Source organism: Apium graveolens, chromosome 9, assembly GCF_009905375.1.
Source record: "Apium graveolens cultivar Ventura chromosome 9, ASM990537v1, whole genome shotgun sequence".
Taxonomy (NCBI): Eukaryota; Viridiplantae; Streptophyta; class Magnoliopsida; order Apiales; family Apiaceae; genus Apium; species Apium graveolens.
In genome coordinates, this window is record NC_133655.1 from 88306487 (window position 1) to 88330410 (window position 23924).

General features: G+C 34.3%; 1 long non-coding RNA gene across 1 annotated transcript; it reads right to left on the minus strand.

The window, feature by feature from the left end:
- Positions 1 to 19869: 19869 nt before the first annotated feature.
- On the minus strand, positions 19870 to 23921 carry LOC141687517 (uncharacterized). Its single transcript, XR_012561035.1, has 3 exons — positions 23012 to 23921; positions 22423 to 22751; positions 19870 to 20519 (listed from the first exon to the last, which is right to left on the minus strand). It is a non-coding gene; the product is annotated as an uncharacterized LOC141687517 (long non-coding RNA).
- Between the last annotated feature and the right edge of the window lie 3 nt (positions 23922 to 23924).

Consider the following 23924-nt stretch of genomic DNA (forward strand, 5'->3'; position numbering starts at 1 on the left):
TGGAGATGGGGTGGATAGCTTTTTGTGAGGTACCTGCTGCGATACCTATGAGTGTGGTTTGTGAGTTCTACGTGAATGCAAAGGTGGAGAAGAACAGTTTCAGGGTGGTGAGGGGATTGACGATGGACTATAGTGCTGAAGCGATTCGGAGGGTGATTGAGCAGCCCGAGAGGAGGCCAGAGCAGGAGAACTGGAACGAGAAGACGGTGGATGATTTTAACTTGGATTTGATAGTTGTTACACAGTGTGTGCCTGAGACACGCTGAAAGTTCAAGAAGGGCACGAACGAGTATGTTATTTTCCCTGCCTCGTGCATGAACAGGTTTGCACGTGCATGAAACTCTTTTATTTGTGCAAACATCATGCCATCTTCTCACGTGCATGATGTTATTATGGAGCGTGCATATTTATTGTGGGGGATTCTTCAGGGAGACTATGTGGATCTCCGGATGGTGATTCATCAGGGGATTCTGAGGTTCTTGCAAAATAGTACTAGGTGACTATACCCTATGCGTCCATTGTGATGAAGCTGTGTATGGCGGTTGGAGTTTATTGGCCCGCACACGAGCAGCTGCAGCTTCCGAGTGCCCCGATTGATAGTTCGACGCTGTTGAGTATGCAGGAGTGGTACGGTATGAAGCCCGATCCTAAGGGGCTTGGTTATTCTTATGACCATCTTCCAGGTGGAAGGTCAGCTCCTCAGGCATATGCTAGTGGCACGACTGAGGCAAGCAGAGCAGCTTGGAGAGCTGAGTTGGGTGAGGAGGCCGGTCCTTCGGGTTCGCAGCAGCAGCAGGAAGCACAGGGAAGTGCTGGGATGAGTTCAGCACAGTATAGGCGCTTGATGAGGAGGATGGATGCGATGCATGACATCCATAGTTGGTTTGCACAGGACCTTACCCAGGCATTGGGGACTGCATTTAGATCCACGGGAGTTGACATCCAGTGGCCAGTTTTCGGTGAGGACTTTATGTATCCACCTCCAAACACTCCTGACACACCGCCCCATGAGGGTGATGTACCTGATTCTAAGTAGGTATGCCTGATTCCTTACTATTACCTTCACTGAGGACAGTGAATATTTTAAGTTTGGGGTAGTAATTAAGAATTATATGTTATGTGTGTAGTTTGCATATTCATGCTAGTTTAGTTTTTAGTTTATATAGTTGCATATTTACCATGTAGTAGTTTTTTTATTATTTTATTTTATTTTTATATTTACATGATAGTTTATTCATATAGTTCATGCATTTGCATTATAACATCATCCCTTAGATGATTTTTCCGACTAACTTTTTATATTGATACTAGTGTAGTGATGTCGTGTTTAGTGATGTTAAGTCCTATCGAGTTGATTTGTATGCTAGGGACAATTGTAATTTCACAAAGTCTTATAGGTTGCTTGAGGTCTAGATCATGATCATGGTTTGTTTATTTGTCGAGGTTTAATCACATGTTTAAATTAAAAATTTAGGACATTCTCTTAATGATAAAATAACATGGATATTTAAAAATTGGAGAAAATATTGGATTTTATTGCTAGTTGTTATGGCTAGGTGTCGAATGGCTAGTAGCCGGCTCATTTTATATGAGTAGTCTAGGGTTGAACGTGATAGAGTGAAACGCACTTGTTCGGAAATTTGTGAAAAAAAAGAGAAAAAAAAGAAAAAAATTGTGTTATGCATAATTGATCACAAGTGGGATCTTTAGTACTCGAGTTATTAAGTTTTTAGGGGACTTTGTGCCTAGTGACCTAAGGCTTGTATAGTTTGGGATCCAGTAACCTAACGCTCGCTACATGGGTATTATTGTATAAGTCTTTTATGGACCTCACTCATTGAACGGTCAAATAAGCATATTTGTGTTGTTTATGTGTTGTGAATAAAAGCATGAATCCATATAATAACTCTGATATAAGAATTGAAGTGTTGTCAGTCATTTTGAGTTTAGCTTTTTATTATATTTATAACCTTATGATTGCCTTGATGAGTAGTGAGTCATGATTGTTGATCTAGTTGTGATGGTATATCTGTAAGCAGTTGCACACAAGCACGTTTCTGGCTTGTAATTTGATTTGTGGGATTTGATTGATCTATGTGCGAATAACTGCATTTGTTGAGATGTTCCTTGTTGGTTGGTTTAAGTTAATCTGAGGGGATCGTTGCATTCATATAGTTTGCATTCATGCATTTTTATTTCTTGTTCTTTGAGTCTATTTATGCTTGAGGACAAGCATCGGTTCAAGTTTGGGGGTATGTTAAGTGGCATTTATGTCCACTTAGAATGCTCTATAAAGGCTTGAATTATTGTTTTGTACTCAAGTTATTTGTGTTTTTGATGTATTTTTGTAGTGTTTTGCATTTCAGGCATAAATAAAAGAATCAGGAAATTTAGCATTGTTTTGGTGCTAAATTGGTGTTAGGAAGATGTCTCGGGAGTTTGCTCATAGATCGCCAACTAAAACCAGCAAGAAAATAAAAAGTAGAAGTTTTTCCAGAGAGTCAGCGTGCCCGCGCTGTAGTAGCGCACAGGGCGCCGAGATGCTAATTTGCAGCATGGTCGCGCCAGGTCGGGTTTCAAGAATCCTGATTATACTATAATTTTGATCTGCTGGAGTTCTAATCTGCATGGGTTACTATATATTGATAACTTATGATCTTTTTTCATAACAAGACGTACCAGAGCTTAAGGGGAAGGCGTAAGAAGACCGTATAGCATAATTCAACCAAGATGAAAAGGATCTAGTTTATTCTTGTGATTATTTGTTTTAAGTTGTAATCTTGGATGCTAGTTTTCTTATTTGTAAACTTATACTCTTGTGTAACGTACTTGGTTTTATTATTTATTCAGTATAAACACTACGTTTATTATACCAAGCTTTCATCAGAACCCACGTTTATGATTAGTCCGATTATGGGATAATCGTTATCGTGGGGTTCTAGCGGATTTACTTATGGATTTCTTTAGTTAATTTGTTCGACATCTTAGTGTGTGGTGATTGTATGATATCCTAGTATTGGTTGTGCTTAATCGTCTTATGAGCGTCGCGAACTTATAAGATAGTGTGTTAATCTCTATTGAAGCGAAAGTGAATTTAGGGGTTTAGAACTTGCCATGCTAGCATAGTTTTATGTATTTGATATGCATGATTCGTAAGTAATTTTAACCATCTTACATGCCCTATGTAATCATGATAGATAACTTGTGTGTTAAACCGTTATGTTGTCAAATTCTATAGACATATAGGGTCTCAATATAATTGGTGTCTATTCAGCTTCTATATCTTTTGTGGATGTCTGGTAGTAGGGTATTCGTACAACAAAATTTGGCGTTTACTAGTTTCGTGTTATCTGATTAGTGTCATCACCATTGCATGCTAAGGTTAAGAACCAAAAAAGGCTATTGAATGAAGTAGTAATGAAGTTAGAATCCCATGTTTGTGTCATATAGTAATCAATCCCTTTTAATCTCTTAGTTAATGTTCTTTAGTATAATCTCTTAGTAAATCATAGCTATAAACAATCTCAATTTGTTAATCATCTTAGCATTGAATAATAACCATACCATTATTGCATAAGTACATTGATTAAAATTAACTTAAAAGAGTCTCTGTGGGAACGAACTAGAAATAATTATATATTACATGCGATCGCGTATACTTGCGTGAATATTATCACGTGTTTTCATCCTAACAAGTATACGCGATCGTAAGTAATATAGAATTATTTCTAGTTCGTTCCCACAGAGACTCTTTTAAGTTAATTTCAATCAATGTACTTATGCAAGTATAAGTACATTGATTGTTGATTTGTCGAGGTTTAATCACATGTTTACATTTAGATTTAGGATATTCTCTTAATGATAAAATAACATGGATATTTAAAAATTGGAGAAAAACATTGGATTTTATTGCTAGTTATTAAGGCTAGGTGTCAAATGTCTAGTAGATGGCTCATTTTATATGAGTAGTCTAGGGTGGAACGAGATAGAGCGAAACGCACTTGTTCAGAAATTTATGAAAAAAAAGAAAAAAATTGTGTTATGCATAATTGATCATGAGTGGGCTCTTTAGTACTCGAGTTATTAAGTTATTAGGGGACTTTGTGCCTAGTGACCTGAGGCTTGTATTGTCTGGGATCCACTAACCTAACGCTCGCTACATGAGTAGTATTGTAATAGTCTTTTGTGGACCTCACTCATTGCACGGTCAAATAAGCATATTTGTGTTGTTTAAGTGTTTTGAATAAAAGCATGAATCCATATAATAACTCTGATATAAGAATTGAAGTGTTGTCAGACATTTTGAGTTTAACTTTTTATTCTATTTATAACCTAGTGATTGCCTTGATGAGTAGTGAGTCATGATTGTTGATCTAGTTATGATAGTATAACTATAAGCAGTTGCACACACACATGTTTCTGGCTTGTAATTTGATTTGTGGGATTTGATTGATCTATGTGCGAATAACTACATTTATTGAGATGTTGCTTGTTGGTTGGTTTAAGTTAATCTGAGGGGATCTTTGCATTCATATAGTTTACATTCATGCATTTTTATTTCTTGTTCTTTGAGTCTGTTTATGCTTGAGGACAAGCATCGGTTCAAGTTTGGGGGTGTGTTAAGTGGCATTTATGTCCACTTAGAATGCTCTATAAAGGCTTGCATTGTTATTTTGTACTCAAGTTATTTATGTTTTTGATGTGTTTTTGTAGTGTTTTGCATTTCAGACATAAATAAAAGAATCAGGAGATTTAGCATTGTTTTGGTGCTAAATTGGTGTTAGGAAGATGTCTCGGGAGTTTGCTCATAGATCGCCAACTCAAACCAGCAAGAAAATAAAAAGTAGAAGTTTTTCCGAAGATTCAGCGCGCATGCGCTGTAGTAGCGCGCAGCCGCGCCGGGATGCAGATTTGCAGCGCGCTCGCGTTGGTGAAGCGAGCGCCCGTGCTAGGTCGGTTTCAAGAATCCTGATTTTACTACAATTTTGATCTGTTGGACTTCTAATCTGCATGGGCTGCTATATATTGATAAGTTATGATCATTTTTCATAACAAGACGTACCAGAGGTTAATGGGAAGACGTAAGAAGACCATTTAGCACAATTCAACCAAGGCGAAGAGGATCTAGTTTAATCTTGTGATTCTTTGTTTTAAGTTGTAATCTTGGATGCTAGTTTTCTTATTTGTGAACCTATACTCTTGTGTAATGTACTTGGTTTTATTATTTATTTAGTATAAAGACTACGTTTAAGCTTTCATCGGAACCCACGTTGATGATGAGTCCGATTATTGGCTAATCGTTATCGTGAGGTTCTAGCGGATTTACTTATGGATTTCTTTAGTTAATTTGTTCGATACCTTAGTGTGTGGTGATTGTATGATATCCTAGTATTGGTTGTGCTTAATCATCTTATGAGTGTCATGAACTTATAAGATAGCGTGTTAATCTCTAATGAATCGAAGGTTAATTTAGGGGTTTAGAACTTGTCATGCTAGCATAGGTTCATATATTTGATATGCATGATTCGTAGGTAATTTTGACCATCTTACTTGCCCTATGTAATCATGATAGATAACTTGCGCGTTAAACCGTTATGTTGTCAAATTCTATAGACATATAGGGTCTCAATATAATTGGTGTCTATTCAGCTTCTATCTCTTTTGTGGATGTCCGGTAGTAGGGTATTCGTACAACGAAAGTTGGTATTTACTAGTTTCGTGTTATCTGATTAGTGTCACCGCCATTACATGCTAAGGTTAAGAATGAAAAAGGCTATTGAATAAAGTAGTAATTAATTTAGAATCCCATGTGTGTGTCATATAATAATCAATCCCATTTAATCTCTTAGTTAATGTTCTTTAGTATAATCTCTTAGTTAATCATAGTTATAAACAATCTCAATTTGTTAATCGTCTTAGCATTGAATAATAACCTTACCATTGTTGTATAAGTACATTATCTGAAATTAACTTAAAAGAGTCTATGTGGGAACAAACTAGAAATAATTCTATATTACTTGTGATCGCGTATACTTGCGTGAATATTAGCGCGTGATTTCGTCCTAACAAGCCATGGAGAACACCAGCTTCTGAATAACACTTGAAATGTTATCATACCCTGTCTTCATGCAGGTGAAAGCCCTAACTTTTAAGTCAAATAGGAAATACCATTCCCTGCCACTATTTGTTCAGGCTTGCCAAGTTGATCCTCTCACAGTAGTTGATGAAGTCCATGAACTCAGCTAGCTCATCTTGAGTTGGAACCTCCACCAGATTGTCAATAGGGATGCCCAAAGGCAGATTGACATCATTCTCAGAAAACTCCACCTGTTGGACTTGAATGGGGCAATTAACCACCGTAGACATAGTTTGGTTCTCATGCACTATTATCCTCATCACAGTTGTGTTCCAGAAATCACATAGAACATCCAAATACATAATTGGATTAGCAGTTAGAGCACCTGCAAAGTATGTTTTAGAGAGAAACTTCACAAAGCTCTTGAAGCTATCAGGAGCTTGGTTAACATCTGTGAATTCAAGATAGTTGGTGCCCTCCTTTGGGATAAAAGGTCTAACTATGTTTGATGCCATTTTTGGTGTTTGAATTTTAGTGGGTAAGAAAAATTAGAGAGAAAGATTTTTAAATGAGAGAAAACATTTTGGATTTACAGAAATTAGGTCACTTAGAGATCTTGAAGGCGTAAAGAGGTGTATGCCAAGATGTCTGGGGTATTTATAGTAAAAGGTAAGTGACTTGTCGAGAAGTAGAAATAAACGTTTGGGATTTTCTTATCGAGAAGCCACGTGTGAGAATAGATACATATCGATATGTCACTTTCCTGACTCTTATCGAGAACTAGATAGTTACTTATCGAGATGTCAAATAAATACCCAATTTATCTTGAAATGGGCTGAATTTTCTAAATTTTATTTGAATAAATCAAAAATAAAATTAGAAATATTTTATATCAAAATTATTTTATTGGAATAATTTGTTGATTTAAATTATTCCTGTTCTGAGTTATCGAGAAGTTTAAGAATTATACTTGTAGAGAACTCAATCGAAAAGTCTTAAAGTAACTTATCGAGATCTCTATAATGATTTATCGAGAAATCATAATGAAGCTTGTCGAGAAGTCATTCGAGAAGTCTAGGGAAAGGCTTATCGAGAAGTCATTTAGACTTATCGAGAACTCAGTTCTTTATATACTTTTATTTGCTTTTGATTCTGCATATGCTAATTTTACATACTGAAAATGTAAATTAATAGTCAAGCAGTTTCCTTAGAATTTTTTTAAAATTTTGAAAAATAAATATACATAGAATTCTAAAATATTTATAACTCATATTCCAGTTAATTTTTAATTAAATCAAATTAATTTTGATTTATTAGAAATTAATTTGCTGCAACACATTTGCTGAGTTTTTGCCTTTAGGATGAAGAATTTAACATTCCGATTTCACCAACAAGTCTAGTGAAAGTTGCTTCATTCAAAGGTTTAGTAAAAATGTCAGCTAATTGTTTTATGTTGGAATAAAAATAAGCTCAATAGTACCATTTGCAGCATGTTCTTTAATAAAGTGGTACCTTACATCAATGTGCTTTGTTCTAGAATGATTAACTGGATTAGCCACAATAGAAATAGCACTAGTATTTTCACACATAATTAGAATTTTATGTAACACTGGGCCATAGTCCATTAGCTGATTTCTAATCCAAAGCACTTGAGCATAGCAACTTCCAACAGCTATATATTCAGCCTCAGCTGTGGAAGTTGACACAGACTGTTGTTTCTTGCTATACCGGGATACAAGTCTTTGTCCCAAGAAATTGACAGCTTCCACTTGTACTCTTCCTATCAACCCTGCATCCAGCAAAATTTGCATTTGTGTATCCAACAGCTTCAAATCCAGTTCCCTTAGGATAGCATAATCCCAAGTTTGGTGTCCCCTTTAAGTATCTGAAAATTCTTTTCACAACCATCAAATGTGATTCCTTTGGATTGAATTGAAATGTTTCACACGGACATGTTACAAACATAATGTCTGGTCTACTAGAAGTTGAATACAACAAAGATCCAATCATTCCTCTATAACCTGAAATGTCTACACTTTTCCCTTTCCATAATCTTCTTTTGTTCAAGCACATAAACTCTGTAGGCAGTTCTTTCCGATGAATATCCCGGAAAAATTGCTTCAAAAACTTTAGAGTCAAATTTTCCCACATATTCAGAGTTGTCTTTTAACACAAAACACTTGCTTCCAAACACATGCATATGCTTTACAGTAGGCTTCCTTTTTTACAAAATTGAGTAGGGTGACTTGCCAAGATTTTTGGTGATGAGATGTCTGTTTTGAGTGTAGCATGCAATGTTGACAGATTCTTCCCAAAAACATGTTAGCAACTTGGCATCTTGCAGCATTGTTCAAGCAGATTTTACTGGTGTTATATTCTTTCTCTCAACTACCCCATTTTGCTGAGGTGTTCTTGCAGCTGAGAACTCTTGAACAATGCCCTTATCCTTGCAGAATTCATACAGAGTTGTATTTCTGAATTCAGTCTCATTGTCACTCCTCAATCTTTTTACATAATTCTGATCTTCAACCTTCTTCTCAATTTTCTTGATGTGTTCAATTATGATGTATGGAGTTTCATCCTAAGAATGCATAAACTCTACCCATGTGTACCTTGAGTAATAATCCACCATCACAAGTGCATATTTCTTTTTAGAAATAGATAAGATATTAATCGGTCCAAATAGGTCCATGTGAATGAGTTGCAAAGGTGCACTTATAGAATTCACATATTTGCTCTTGTGGCTTGATCTCTTCATTTTTCCTTTTTGACAAGCCTCATAAACTTCATTCTGAGTAAACTCCAAGTTTGGCATATCTCTCACTTACTCCTTTTTCACCAAGGTATTAATTGCCTTGTAATTCAAGTGAGAGAGCTTTTTGTGCCATAGCTTGTTTTGCTCAACAGATGCCTTGGTGCAGAAGCAGCATATTACATCCTTATTTGCTGAGTGTAAGTCTGCAACAAATAAGCTTCCCTTTATTGCTCCTTTCAAAGCAATTTCACCAGTCTTTTTGCTGATTATTGAACAATCTCATTTGTCAAATAAAACATTAAATCCTTCATCTGTGAATTGACTGATACTCAGGAGATTCACTTCTAAACCATCCACTAGTGCTACATCTTCAATGACAATATTTCCAGAAACTAAATTGCCATATCCCATTGTGAATCCTTTGATGTTGTCTCCAAAGGTCACTAATGGGCCAGCCATCTCCTCAAACTGTGATAGCATGGCCTTATCACTTGTCATACGTCTTGAGCATCCACTGTCTATGATCCATATGACTCCCTTCAATTTGCCCTGCACATAGTGATTACTAAGTGTGTTTAGCTACCCAAGCAATGTTGGGTACTTTCTTCTTCTTAACATATTTAGTAAAAGTAGAATTTGATGATTCAGAAAGAACAGTGTTCATAGATTGATTTACATATTCCATTTTAGCTGCAGACCCAATGTTAACTTCTTTGAGGTCTACTCTCAGCTTATGGAAACTTGTCATCACTTTCATGTTACAAGGAATGCAATCAAACTTGTCACAGAATGAGTAGGGATCTTCATCCTTTGCTTCATTATACTTGCATGCTCCCACTACTGGCTTACTAACAACCTTTTTACAAAGGTGAGTTAGATGATTCGCAAAGCCACACCGTTGACATTATTTCCTGGGAGCATCTGCAATAAATGCAAAGTTATTTCTTTTGTTTACTCTAATATTCCCATTCATGTTCCTCTTTTTCTTTCCTACATTCTCAGTTTTAATTTCCTTGACAGGTTTCTTAGAACCTTGATTGACCATGGGCTTCTTTTCAGTTTTAGAAGTTGGATTTGTTTCTGTACATTTCTTTTCATTGTCCTCACCTGCAAGCTCCTGCTTGATAACCAATTCAACTTCACTGAAATTGACTTAATATGTTTTGAACAAAGGTGCATCAACTTTCCTCAACATAACTGGTACATCTTCATTTGCAATGTTTTACCTCTATCACCTTCAATTTTCTTGTTTATGTTCAAAGCATCATAGTCAATGCCAATGGCTATATTAGCACATGGCTTGTTCTAACTGAGACGCATTCCTGAAAGACTTTAACTATACTTCATTCTTCTCTATCTTTTACCTCAACACATCTTCTATTTCACTAGCACACTTCAGCTTGTTCGTCAAATATTCATTTTCTTGATTGTCTCAAGCTCCATAATCAACAGCTCAAATTTTTGTTTCTCATTCTCAAGCTTCTCATTAGCTTTTGACAGCCTACTAACCTCCTCAGTAGCTGCCACCATGCTAGTATGAATACGGAACATCTTTATGTTCATCTTTTCAACAGTCACTTTATATTGACTTGTATTTAAATCAATAGTGGTAAGAGTGGGTACCTCTGTTTTTTATGAGGATGACTCTCCTTGCTCTATGGCCATGAGTGCATAATTCCCAAACTCCTCATTGTCATCATCATCATCATCAGTGTCATCCCAACTCTTTCCTTCTATAATATAAGCTTTACCCTATTGCTTCTTTAAGAGAGCTTCATACTTTACCACCAACTCAATATAGGCTTTATCTTTCTTCATCTTCTTAGACTTCCTGCATTCAGTAGCAAAGTGGCCCAATTCATCACAATTGAAGCACCTAGTTTTGTTTTGTCAACAGATTCAGTCTTGTAGCCACTTTTACCACCAGGAGTGTATTGTCCCTTTCCTTTTCAACAATTGTCCTTGTTAGATGTTTGTCCTTTACTCTTGAAGAAATTTGTCTTTTTTACTCTAATATTAAATAATTTCCTTTCCAGATAAGCCATGGATTAATCTAACTCATCCAGTTCTTCCAATATATAGAACTCATCTTCTTCAAGTTCTAGAATAACTTGCTTCATTGGTTCCTTCTTCTTTTGCTCAATACTTGAGACAGTTGGAGTATAGATCTCTAGTTCATCATCAGATGACTTGTTGTCATTAACAACTAGTGCACTTGTTCCATCAACAATGTGCACTTGATCAGTTTTTAAGGATTTTCTTTGAATTATTTCCAGTTCATATATTTTCAAAATCCCATATAAAACCTCCAGTGTTATCCTGCCCAAGTCTCTTCCTTCTCTTATGGCTGATATTTTCTGTTCAAGATGGTCAGGAAGGATGAGCAAAAACTTCAAGTTAACCTCCTCAGCTTCATAGTACTTGTCATGAAGCTGCAAGTCATTAATCATCTTGTTGAATCTTTCAAACACATCAGTAACAATCTCCTTTGGTTTTGCCATAAAACCCTCATATTGAGACACCACTATTCTCTTTTGGTTTGACCTAACTTCCTTTGTACCTTCATACAGTATCTCAATCTTCTCCCAGATTTTCTTGGTTGTGTCATAGTTGACAATATTTTTGTACATGGCATTGTCAAATGACTCTATCAGAATTAATTGTAGGCCACTGTCAAGAGAGACTTTTTCCTTTTCAATTTCTTTGTATTTTGAAGTATCTTTAGGACCATATTGAGCTGGGATGATCATGTCTCCATCTGTAGATTCTTCAATCCTTTCCATAGGAGTAAAAGGTCCATTCTTCAGAATCTGGATGTACAAAGGGTTGGCCATTCTTAGAAACGGCATCATCTTTTTTCCATAGTGTAGTTAATTTGATCAAAGGCTGGTATCTTTATATTGATTATCTTTTGTGTATTCATTCTTCCAAGATCTTAATCTGTTTACTTTCAAATTTTGCTCTGATACCACTTGTTAGATATTGAATACAACATAGGGGGTGAATGTATTTTGGATATTTTTAAGCCTTTTTAGATTTGTTTGGTTGTGTGAAATGTAGTAAAGAAATGCAGTTATATTATGTTAGCAGAAATAAACTACCAAACACAATATTTCAAAACTCATTTAATTTTGCACTAAAATCAAGTTAGGACTTGCTACAAATCCTGGGTTATTTGTAAGTAAAGAACTCAGCTTCTATCTTGAGAGAATACAAGTATGTTGAATCTGTTTGTTACAACTAAACTAAGGACCAGTGCATGCTTTATGCACAAGCAGCACGGGTTTACAAAACTTGCACTAAAATGTACTAAACCCTTTTTGAAAGCAACCTATTTCTATTATTATTACTAGCTTAGCAAATCTGTGTAGAATCTTGCAGGTCTGTGACCATCCTTTGTCTAGTTAATCTTGGAACTTGATCTTATATTCTCCCGAGCTACTTTGTAGACTTTTCAATATAGTTGATAGATTGTTTGTTGACTGATAATCTTGAATCTTCATTTGTTTGCATTTTATATTTGAGAGACATGTCGAGATCTCCAGTTTGTTCTATAAATAAGTGACATCTTGATAAGTATAATGACTTATCGAGATCTCTGAGTTCTCTATAGGGTATAATTGACTTGTCGAGGTCTCTTGATATCTGTATTGCTAAATGACTCGTCGACATGTCTGAGATCTCTACATGTAGAATTGACTTATCGATATCTCAGAGACTTCTCTATAAGCCATTTTGGACTTCTCGATAAGTCATTCTGGAATTCTCGAATGACTTCTCTATATTACTTGATATGTGACTTGTCGATATTTTTACTTAGAACATTTTTTATAAAACAGATTTATTCAACTCCAAACTTCTGTATCATTTCTCTGAGGCATGATCTATCTTGATCATCTTCCAGAGTTTATTCCTTAGGCTTAAACTGTTTACAGAAAAATACTTCAGTCTAATCTTTTAACCATTTTTACAGATTTAAGTAATACAATATACAAAGTTGATTATCAACCAACTAAATCTTAGGGCTGTCAATTTGACTTATTCTTGTTATTGTATAGGCGTGTCTTGCACAACACGAGATGCCCTAAAATTATGATCTAGCTACGGGATACCAGTGCTATTTCGGGACTAATCATCAGGAATAACATAGTGTATCATTGATTTTAGTCTAAATTTGGTGTTAACACTTATATTGTTGTTGACTTCTAAACCTTCGTTGATAATCATAAAATAGATGATTTTTCATAAATTGTGTTGTGTGGTTTACATCAAAAAATGATATTGATATTAAATTTTCTATTAATATCAAAAATTGATATTAATATTTAAGTTGTTGTTGACTTTGGTATGGGATGTTGTTAGCATCAAAACTAGTATTGATATATAAGTGGAAATTGACATCAAAATGAATAATAATATCAGGATTGGGATTTTGAATAAATTTAATATAAAGTTTATGATTCAGTCCATAATCACTCTTTCGTATTGTTATTTACGATATTCCCATAAATACTTTTAGTAAAGTTCTGATCCTTAATGAAATTCAATTATTGCTGAAACAATTTTGCTCAAATATATCAAAATAGTTTTTGAATGTGATTCCTGGCAATTACTTTAGCCCAGTTATTGGAAACAATTATTGAATTACTTAACTAATTTTATGGTTCAATTATTGTTATTAATGTTATCCTTCATTGCAGATGTAGGTTTTATATCAAAAGATCGCAAATACATTATACTGAACTTGCTGAGCATTTCTTTCGCTTATACTTGCATGTTTTAAATCTAACCTTCTAGAGAGGAATAGACTGACGCTATTTAGGCAAGTAGTTCGAGAAAAGCATAGAAATAAGCTTTTATAAAGATGGTTAGTCCAGGATTTGTGGAACTAAAGTAAGTTCTATTATGTAAAGTTGTTTATATATATATATATATTATAGTCATGTTATCGTGTAGTTTTCTTAGTATACCTTTTTTAAAGTTATACTAGTGGGTTAAGTTTTGAGTTTGGTTATTGTTCAAAAAGAGTTTTAAAAGAAAGTGGAAAATTAATTTCTAGAGTTTGGAAATCTTATTTCTAGAACTGTAACCTGAAGATCTTGGTTTAGTTTGGGGTCGGAAACTATATATTTTAGTTGCGGAGCAGTTGTTGACATTTGTTTATTGAATAAACAGGTTGTTTTATATTGAGGTTTCATCGTGACGACCAAATTCTCTAACCCCAGATTTGGGGGTGTTTCATAAAACCCTTTATATATATACACACACACACTCTATCACTGACCATTAATAAGTCTAAAAAAATATAGCGGGGTATGACAAATGAATTCTATATATTGAAGTGATATCACATACCACAATAACTAAAACATGAATTAACTAATCAGGGTAGTGGTGATGTTCAATAGGGGTTTTTCAACTCCAAAGTTACACATAAAAATGGGTAGTATAAATTGGTTATTATAAAGGCTATAAACTAACGATTTCCAAATTTTTAACTACACCAGAACATCCTCAATCCAACCAACTCAAGAACCCGTCATCAATAATTTTTATATGTCAAAACCTCTCAACAATACTAACTTAAAAATAGCACAAATCATGGATCAACCAACAACAACCATCATTATACTAACTTAGATAATCAAAATTCTTAAACATGCTTTATACTTTCATCCATTAACAATCCTCAAAACAAATACTTAAAACTCATTCAAAACAACTTGAATACTAAGAGTTCAAGAGTGTTATACCTTTCTTGGAGCTTCTTAACACAAGACAAGAGCTTGTATATCTTAAATGAACCTTGATCTATGCTTAAACAACCTTAATCTTTCATGAAAATGAAGAAAACAAATGTTAGTTACTATTCATTTACTATTCATGTTCATTTTATTATGAACTTTTGACTAAGTTAACATCCATATAAAGCTATGAAACTTGGTGGTTACCTTTATCTATTCAAGAGAAATCTATTGAAAATTTTAAAATCCATGACTCTGAAATGTAAAGTTCGTCTCCCTTTTCCCCAAGTAGAAACTTGTTAATAGGACTCCACAAAGAAGTCATATCAGCTTGGAAAGGGGAGAGTCGCTAATATTTTCCAAGCGATGCTTGTTAATGGATTAACTTGTTCCAAGGCTTACTTCCCGAATGTTGGGTAAGTAAATAAAACACTCATTTTTTATCTTTTCAGCAACTTCGTTGCGAATATAAAACCCATCGTTGAGCAGGATCCCCTATATTTTGAGCGAATATTTAAATCTCCTTCATAAAGAAATATTTCAATTTGAAAACGGGGTTTGGGGTCCTCTCTTTACTTTTAAAATAATCTTGATAAAGTTCAAAAATATTCTTCGAAAATATTGAAGGTTAAAAATGATTTAAATAATATAAATCTTTTTCAATCTCATTTACAAATATTAAATGAATATTTAAATATCATTCCTTAAATAATTATTGAGTAAATAATATATTTAAATAAAATAATTAGAGTTAAATTTTTAAATGAATATTCAAAAAAATAATATTCATTTAATAAATAATATGAATATTTATAAGTAAAATCTTTACTTGAATAATTAAAATAATATTCACTAATAATAATTGATCGTAAATAAAATCTTAAATGAATATTCGAAATAATATTCACTTAGAATTTAAAACTATAACTTTATTTGATTATCAGTTATCGAAAACCATATGTAAAATACTCGGAAACATCGTCTTCCGGTTCAAAATACAATGTTTAGTTGTACGCCCTATACTCGGGGTGTTCGTAAAATATAGTTTATCATTAGCATAGGTATTATATAGCTCGTAAGCTCAATGTTAAACAATCGTATTTCAATATCAAAGTATCATGATTTAAAACATACATGCATATATATCGTAATATCACGTTTTCCACAATACACATGCATTTATATCACATTATATTGCATATACTTGTAATCATCACAACAACAGTAATCAGGGTTTGAAAACGTGCCTAATTATTCGTGGGTGGTAGTGGGTCTCCAATTGGTCCGATAATCAATAAACAATAACATAACTCGGGATTAGTCAATAATCGCTTATGAAACTAAGCCTTAACTCTCATATATATTAACGCTCATTTTCAAGTGATCGATTAACATTTCTCGTCTGCACACCCTCGGCTCCATTATTTTTATAAAATCGAAAAATAATCTTTTTAACGCTAAACCTTCGTGAGGGCCTTAATAAATGCATCTAACACTTTACATAAAAGTTTCATGATCCAACAAGTCTTTTAGGGGTCTCAATAACAGTTTCAGGGTTACATATACGGTAAGGGTGGTTTCGCGAAACATCATTACTTAAAACACTCGTTTCTCCTAAACCGTAAATCCGATAAACACGATCTATACATCAAAACAAAGCTTAAAACATGAACTAACTGATCATGACAGTGGTGATATTCAACAGAGGGTTTTTCAGCTCAAAATTTACACACAAACATGGGTAATATAAAATCGGGCATTACGACGACTATAAATTAACGATTTCTAAATTTTTAACTACACTTAAAGATCCTCAATCCAAAGAACAACTCAAGAACCCATCATGAAAAACGTTTATATGGCAAAACCTCTCAAGACCAAATTATAACTAGAACAAATCATGGATCAACCAACAACAACCATCATTACACTAACTTAGATAATCATAACCTTAAACATGCTTTATACGTTCATCCATTAATAATCCTCAGAAAATACTAAAAACATATTCAATACAACTTGAATACTAAGAGTTCAAGAGTTTTATACCTTTTTTAGAGCTTCTTAACACAATTCAAGAGCTTTTATATCTTAAATGAATCTTGATATATACTTAAACAACCTTAATCTTTCATGAAAATCAAGAAAACAAATATTAGTTACTATTCATTCATTATTCATGTTCATATTTTTATGAACTTTTGACTAAGTTAACAATACAAAGATATGAAACTTGGTGGTTACCTTTATCTACTCAAGAGAAAACTTTTGAACTATAGAATACTATATTAGGAGCTTGAATACTTGAGTTGACTTCTCCATTTTCTTCCTTGCAAAAAAAAGCTGATAGCTTTCTTGAAAAAGGGGGGGGGGTGTTTGCTTGGTTGATGAAAATGATAAAGGGAAGTGCTTGGTTAATATATTCCTTGGTTACTTTTAATAAAGTGCTTACATCACCTAGCTTACCTCATCTCCATGCCAAGTGTTATTAATCAAGTTGCTATTGATGTAATCAAACTTGATCCTTTGATTTGATTTCACATTAATGCTCCAAATATTGCACTCCTTGTTCTTCTAATTGTAACAAGTATTTCTTCCTCATTTGACTTCCCTTTATTACGTTATTCATCCGTCGTTTAATATCGTTTGATCGTTCGAGGGAACATATCGGTGATCTCATTGTTAGGGTTTCTTTGAAAACATCTTAATATCTTTTATTCATTTATTCATCCTCTTTTGTATTCCTTGAATTTAATTCCTTCAATCTTAACATTTTATACTTAATTCCTTCGATGTCCGGTAGATTTTTGGGAAAAATCAAAGTGCTCATTTTTTGAACTCTGACGACTTTTACATACACTGAAATTCATTACTGAACACTAATATGTACTCGGAACTTTCATAAAAGAATTTCTATATATGGTAGCCTGATAATAATTTAAAATCAGCAAAAAATTATTGTTCATCAGGGTTTTAAATAGTTACGCAAATTAGGTTTATACAATAGACCTATCATTTTATACTCCCTACGTCCCAATTTATTTGTCTTATTTGACTTTTGATGGTCAAATTGACTCAACTTTAACCATAAGTATAAACTCATTATTTTATTATATTGAAAAACTGAAAAATACATATTGAAGTAGATTGAACATACTTTCTAATGATATAATTTTATAAATATTTTTGATAATGTACTATGTCCAATTTTCAGTCAAAATTGGTCAATTTGACCTCAAAAAGTCAAACAGGACAGATAAATTGGGACGAATGGAGTACAAGTTATTACCAATTAAATATTATCATTTGTCATATGGTACCTATTTTTTGGGACCTTTATCATTTCTCAATTTATAATATATGTTGGAAGATAAAGATTCAGTAATTTAGTAGTAAGGTTGTAATCAAAAGTTTTGGGTCGTCTACCGATGCCATGATAATTACCATGGGAGATATCTTGTTGCAGAGATACGGAGAAAGAACTAGTTGGCTGAGTGATAGTACATGTAGCTCCTGCAAGAGCCAGGCCCGAACTCCTAATGCCATCCAGTCCCGCACACCACTAGTCCTAACCGGCCCAGTCCCGCAAGCTCAACCTTGAGAGGTCCCAGCACGTGAGGCACATGCCAAAAAGCATGATAGGGACAACTGTCACCCATCAATCATGGGAATAATCAAGGCACGTGTCAGAGGATCCTCATAACATTCCCCAACCATTCTCGTGCCGACACGTGTAAAGCATCAATTTCAGCCAGGTGTCCTCCGCTCCTAGAACCAACGACTACGATTAAAAGGTACCAACCCCAAAACCCTACCCTTGGGCTATTTAATTTTGGGGTTAATCACTTTTTTACACTCATATACACACAGTCACATTGCATTCCTTTCTATCTTCATCTTCCCTAAAAGTGAGTTCTTACTCTTACACCGGAGGCGCCGCACGACCCAAACCCCCTTCTGGTGTTGTTTTGTAGGAACCCCACGACAGCTACACCTCCACAGTGGCAAAGGGTCCAAGCACGGCGTCGAAGGAGCGGCCCCGCCACCAGGAGCTATCACTGAGAATATGTATAACGAAGCTTTGAGTTGAGTAACTGAGCTGCAAAAGCAAAAGGAAGAAAAGAATGAGCAAAATGTATCCTGGCATGCCATCCCAAGCGATTTCTTGTGTTTTTCCACTCCCTAATTATGCTGTATAACCCAACATATATTTTTTTGAGTTGCACTGGTTGTCTACCTTGCTGTATACACAAGCTTATTTGTTCGTTCTTGAAACTTGAGAGAACATTATTCATCCATATATACGTTTAGGGACAGGTAGCGGGGTTTGTCATTCAAACCACAACGAGACATATCTGGGTGTGGTTTTAAAAAGATCAAAAAAATAAAGCTAAACAATGTCGAGAATCAGTGTCTGAGCGGTTTGCCAAAGGCACTAATAGTGCTACAAGAGGGCTAGTGTTCAATTATTACCGAAACATATCCGGTGATTTAAAAAAAAGATGACCATTGCCTATGGTTTTCGAATCTCCTCCATATTTCCTGAATGTACTATGTGCATTTCTTCTTGTTCGTTTCTTATTCATCTCATTTGATTAACCACTTACCCTTTTTTTATTCAACTTGAAAGTCTTTTCTTTCAGAAATATCACAAAAAATTATACGACAAAGAAATGAATGAATGTACAAGTGTGATTACTCAACATGCTTAAAAAGCTACTACTTTTACTGGTCCAACCCCATTCATCGCAGGTATGTCTGTATTGTTTCAAATAATTTAAAAGATGGATGTTTTCTGCATCTCTCACTATTTATTGATGGTGTGTTTGATATATGTTTGTATGAATGTATTTTTAATCTTTTGAAACCGATAGTAAGGGGTGTTTGGATAGCATATTGGAATGGGAATCGGGAATGGGAATTGAGGAAATGGGAATGGGGGTAACGATAATGGGAATGACTTAACCAGAGGTGTTTGGATCGTCCTGGAATCGGAATGAGATAACTGAATCAAACTGTTTGAATTACCCTGGAATGGGAATGAGATTGCTTTTTTTAAAAATATTAATTTCAAAAATGAAAATCAAATGAAAAATTGAGATAAATACAAGAAAATATATTTTAATATGAAAACTGAATTGGAATTAGTTTTTAACTATATAACAGTATAAACTTGTAACCCACTGTAGGAACACCAATATAAACTTCTATTACAAAACTGAAACACAACAGAGTACCTAAATCACAAGAATTCAGAAGCATAAGCACATGGATATATGCAAGTCTACTCATCCTTTTAAATATAAATATATGGATATATCTTAAACCATATTCATCCAACAATACCATCTTTAAAGTAATGGTGAATAACAATAAAATCTCCTTATTACAGCTGTAGGACATACAAATAAAAAAAATGACTTTTTCTTCTTGGACAATATAAGGCCAAAAATATATTCTTTTCTCAACTCTGCATTGGCATGATAAAAAAACTTTCAATTTATGGGGCTCGGCCATAAGAATTTTAGAAGTCTCCAACACTTGACCGCTTGACAATCCTTCCATTTGAGTTAACGCATCCATCACTTTACATGTCATGTCATCACTCTCGTTAGCAACCAACTTACCAAGATGCATGTCAACATTATCCATAAATGATCCTAATTTGCTAGACACGTCATCAAACATGGCAACTAAATTTTTTTCGATGTTGTCCTTTGATCGTTTTCTTTTACCCAATTTGGAAACAGAAGGACACTCTTGGTCAGTTTCATCAATGGACGCACTAAACATTGATTCGGTTGTTTCATTACCCATGTTCTCAATTGCATCAGAGAATTGTTCAGGATGACTACCAGTTGCTCGATCGTTTACCCATCAATTGTCCAAGTGCATGAAAATGTGGAAACGAAATGCCCCACATTCCTCTAGCATCCTTGTGACTCTGATATTGTAAGATACAAAAAAAAGAATTTAGCAACCTAACTCCAGATTAGTGGAACATTAAAAACACATAGCCATAAAAGATACTGCTAGTTTACAGCCCTGATACTGTCATTTCTCAAGCATGTCTATTTATAAAATACAGCACTTGCATCATCACTTCTTGTCTTGACCATACTTGTATGTACATATTGCATGTACAGAAAGAGAAAACATCTTCAGCACCATTAATAAATTTTCACCATTTTTGATACAGATTTTTACTAGTATTGGTCAGTAGTTTACCTACTTAAGTTAATGAGACTCACGGGGTACAATGCATGAGAGTGACGACTTGTCGTACTAACTAAATTTTGTGTCACGAAAACTTGTAGACTATAGTACCACCTGTGATTTTTTTATTGTATTATCTTTTTATTGGACAATATGTTATAGGCATTCAAATTCATATATTCAACATTGAATAAACGTAATTCTCTGATCATTTTCACTTGAATCCGCTGCTATTCAAATTACAAAGTCACGAAGAAAGCACAAATAGATAAGCAAATAGAAGAATTTTCATTAGTGAGTATCCAAAGATTGAACTCGGTGCATCAAATCAGAACATTAAAGCAAAAAACAATGGGATATATTACAAGATTCCTTGTAATTAAAACCACGATAACAACAAATTGACATTCTCTTTCTTTATAAGAATTATATAAGAGAATACATTGCAAGAAGGAATCATACTAGCATACAATTATCAAACAACTAAAAGCAAATGGTACAAAATTACACATTCCAATCTTACAAGAATCATATTCTCATCAAGCTCAATATACATAGCGAGATGATCAAATCATGATATTCGTCTAAAATACAATTCTGCAATAGAAGCTCAAAGATATTAAAGGAAATGTGAAGGGCATATTTGTGGACATTTTCGTAGTGATTTATACCAAAGTTCTAAAAGCAAGCCACCCATTTGGCCACAATCTTCTTATAAACACTCAACGGAAAACACAAAGAAGAGCTTACCAGTTACCCCAAGATGACAATCATATCTATAGAATCCCAGGAATATACAGTTTACATATCAGACGAACTTGAAATAAAAAATACTGACCTGATTATATGTTTAATTATAGCCCCCAAACATGCATGCTAAAAGAGATTTTACAATTTAGACTCCTAACTAATATTAAAACTTCTGCTATTGAGATTATATGCTAATAACGCATAACTTCTATATTCATCTCAACATCTAATTATTTGCTAAATTAACAGTCATATAGCAACAAGAATTGCAAGTGCATAGCACCTACATGCAGAAAATTAATACAAGCACAAAAAATACTGTTGTAAATATTGTTGTAAACATTTCAATGACTTCGTAACTGTTTACAGCAATCAAAGTTTTCATTTATCTTGTTCCGGCTTATCCAGCCTTCCATGGATCCTCACTCAGCCATTCTCCTACTTCCACTAAAAAAATTAGTAATTCATTTCTCAGTTGCAATCACTCCAGTAGAATTAACAGTACACAGTGCTGATCTTACCCGATAATCATTTCTTTAGTCTACTCGGGTAAGTTCTTTACTTGCTCAGGGAATTAAAGAACTCTTTGAGTGATAACAATTGGTTCAAAATATATCTTGTTTAATAAACTTGCCATATACTTCTAAGATTTCAGCCATTCAAAAACTGGTCCTAAAAGTGTTGCTTAGTATTAATACACGATAATATATGAGTACTATAAATTAATAGTTAGTGCAAGACATCGTTCATTTCTAAAGTTAAAGTTCTCATATATAAAATCTCTATAAGATAAACAAGTATACATTAAAATAGGTAAACAAATAATAGTAGCATAAAATATATGCAGAGAGGCAGTGTTAGTCTGTAGAATAACTACGTACCTTACACCATTCGTCATAAATGCTTTTATCACATTGGCTTTTTTGTTCGTCTCATCCCAACCAAATCCAGAACTGCCCCGCATATCAGCTATAGCATTGTATTTTCTTTTCAAATATTTCCACCTTGACTCTATATGGGGATTTGCCTTCATGTCAGCCATGGGTAATTTTGCAGCCATTAACTCCTCAACTCGAACCAGGTAGCCATCCTCCATCCCTTCTCATTCTTCCAATTTGTATCAAATGCTACTTCTTGAAGAGTTTCAGTGAGAGCCCGATCCTCATCAATAGTCCAATTCCTCTTGTTTGGCCCTCTTCCTGAATTCATCCTATATATAAAACGACACGATAAGCATAACATTTCTTAGAATTAAGAATTACCCATGTTACGAAAATCATTTAGCAACACTGTATTCACTCACTTGGTCATTTTAACAAACACTTTTATGTCATTTTGCCAAATAATACATATAATAAGTAGTAAAATTGACTTCAAATCCATTAATACTACAATTGATCATAAAAATAATACATACACAGATACGGGTGTATGATATATAGCCTAAATATAATTTTAAATTTACCTTACCTTAAGAATAGATCTGAATAATGTAAATTCGAACTTGCAATTCGTTGTGAGTACACACTCGCTGAAATCGGAGACGTAAAAGAAGAGGGGAGAGAAGAATACAAGAACGAAGGGGAGAGAGAGAGAGAGAGAGAGAGAGAGAGAGAGAGAGAGAGTATTTCAGAGATGGAAGGAGATACAACGAGAGAGAGGATTGAGGGAGAGATAACGAGAGAGGGAGAGAGAGAGAGGAGCGCAGAAACAAAAGAGGCAGAGAGAAATAGAAGGAGAAAATAGCGAGAGATTAGAGAAATCGACAGAGAAGAGAAGAAAGAAATATCGAAGTAAAAAATAGAAGAAGATAGTCGGGAATGAATTTGAAATCCCGGGGGTATGGATAAGGTTTGGGTTCCCATTCCTCGACTTCTAAAATTTAATCCAAACAACATAGTTAGGAAGTAGGGTTCCCATTCCCATTAATCAAGCCCATTAACCCCCGACCAAACAACCCCTTACAAGAAGTTTGTTACAAACCTACAATTTATCCCGAAGACTTGTTAGCAATTTATCCTGTACCGGGAATCAATGTCGTTTATACCAAAGCTTAACATATCCCAGCAGGAATAGTCTATAGATGCTACAGGTTATCTCCACATTACAATACACAGAGCAAGAAATGGTTAGCAACAAGCTTCACAAGTATGTCTAGAAACTTTCTAATCTCGGTAGTTGTGTGCATTGTTCAACTGTAATCGCATTGCAATACAGCAAAAATATGCTGTGCTAGCACATCTCTGTTTCTATGAAATACTGTATGTACTCTCTTCTAGGTTAAAAGAATTATGTTATCTGTTCCTCGTTTTTTGTTTTTTATTTGATGAATTGGTATCTCTAAGAACGTGTGCTCCACAAAAACAAAAATCAAAAGGGATGG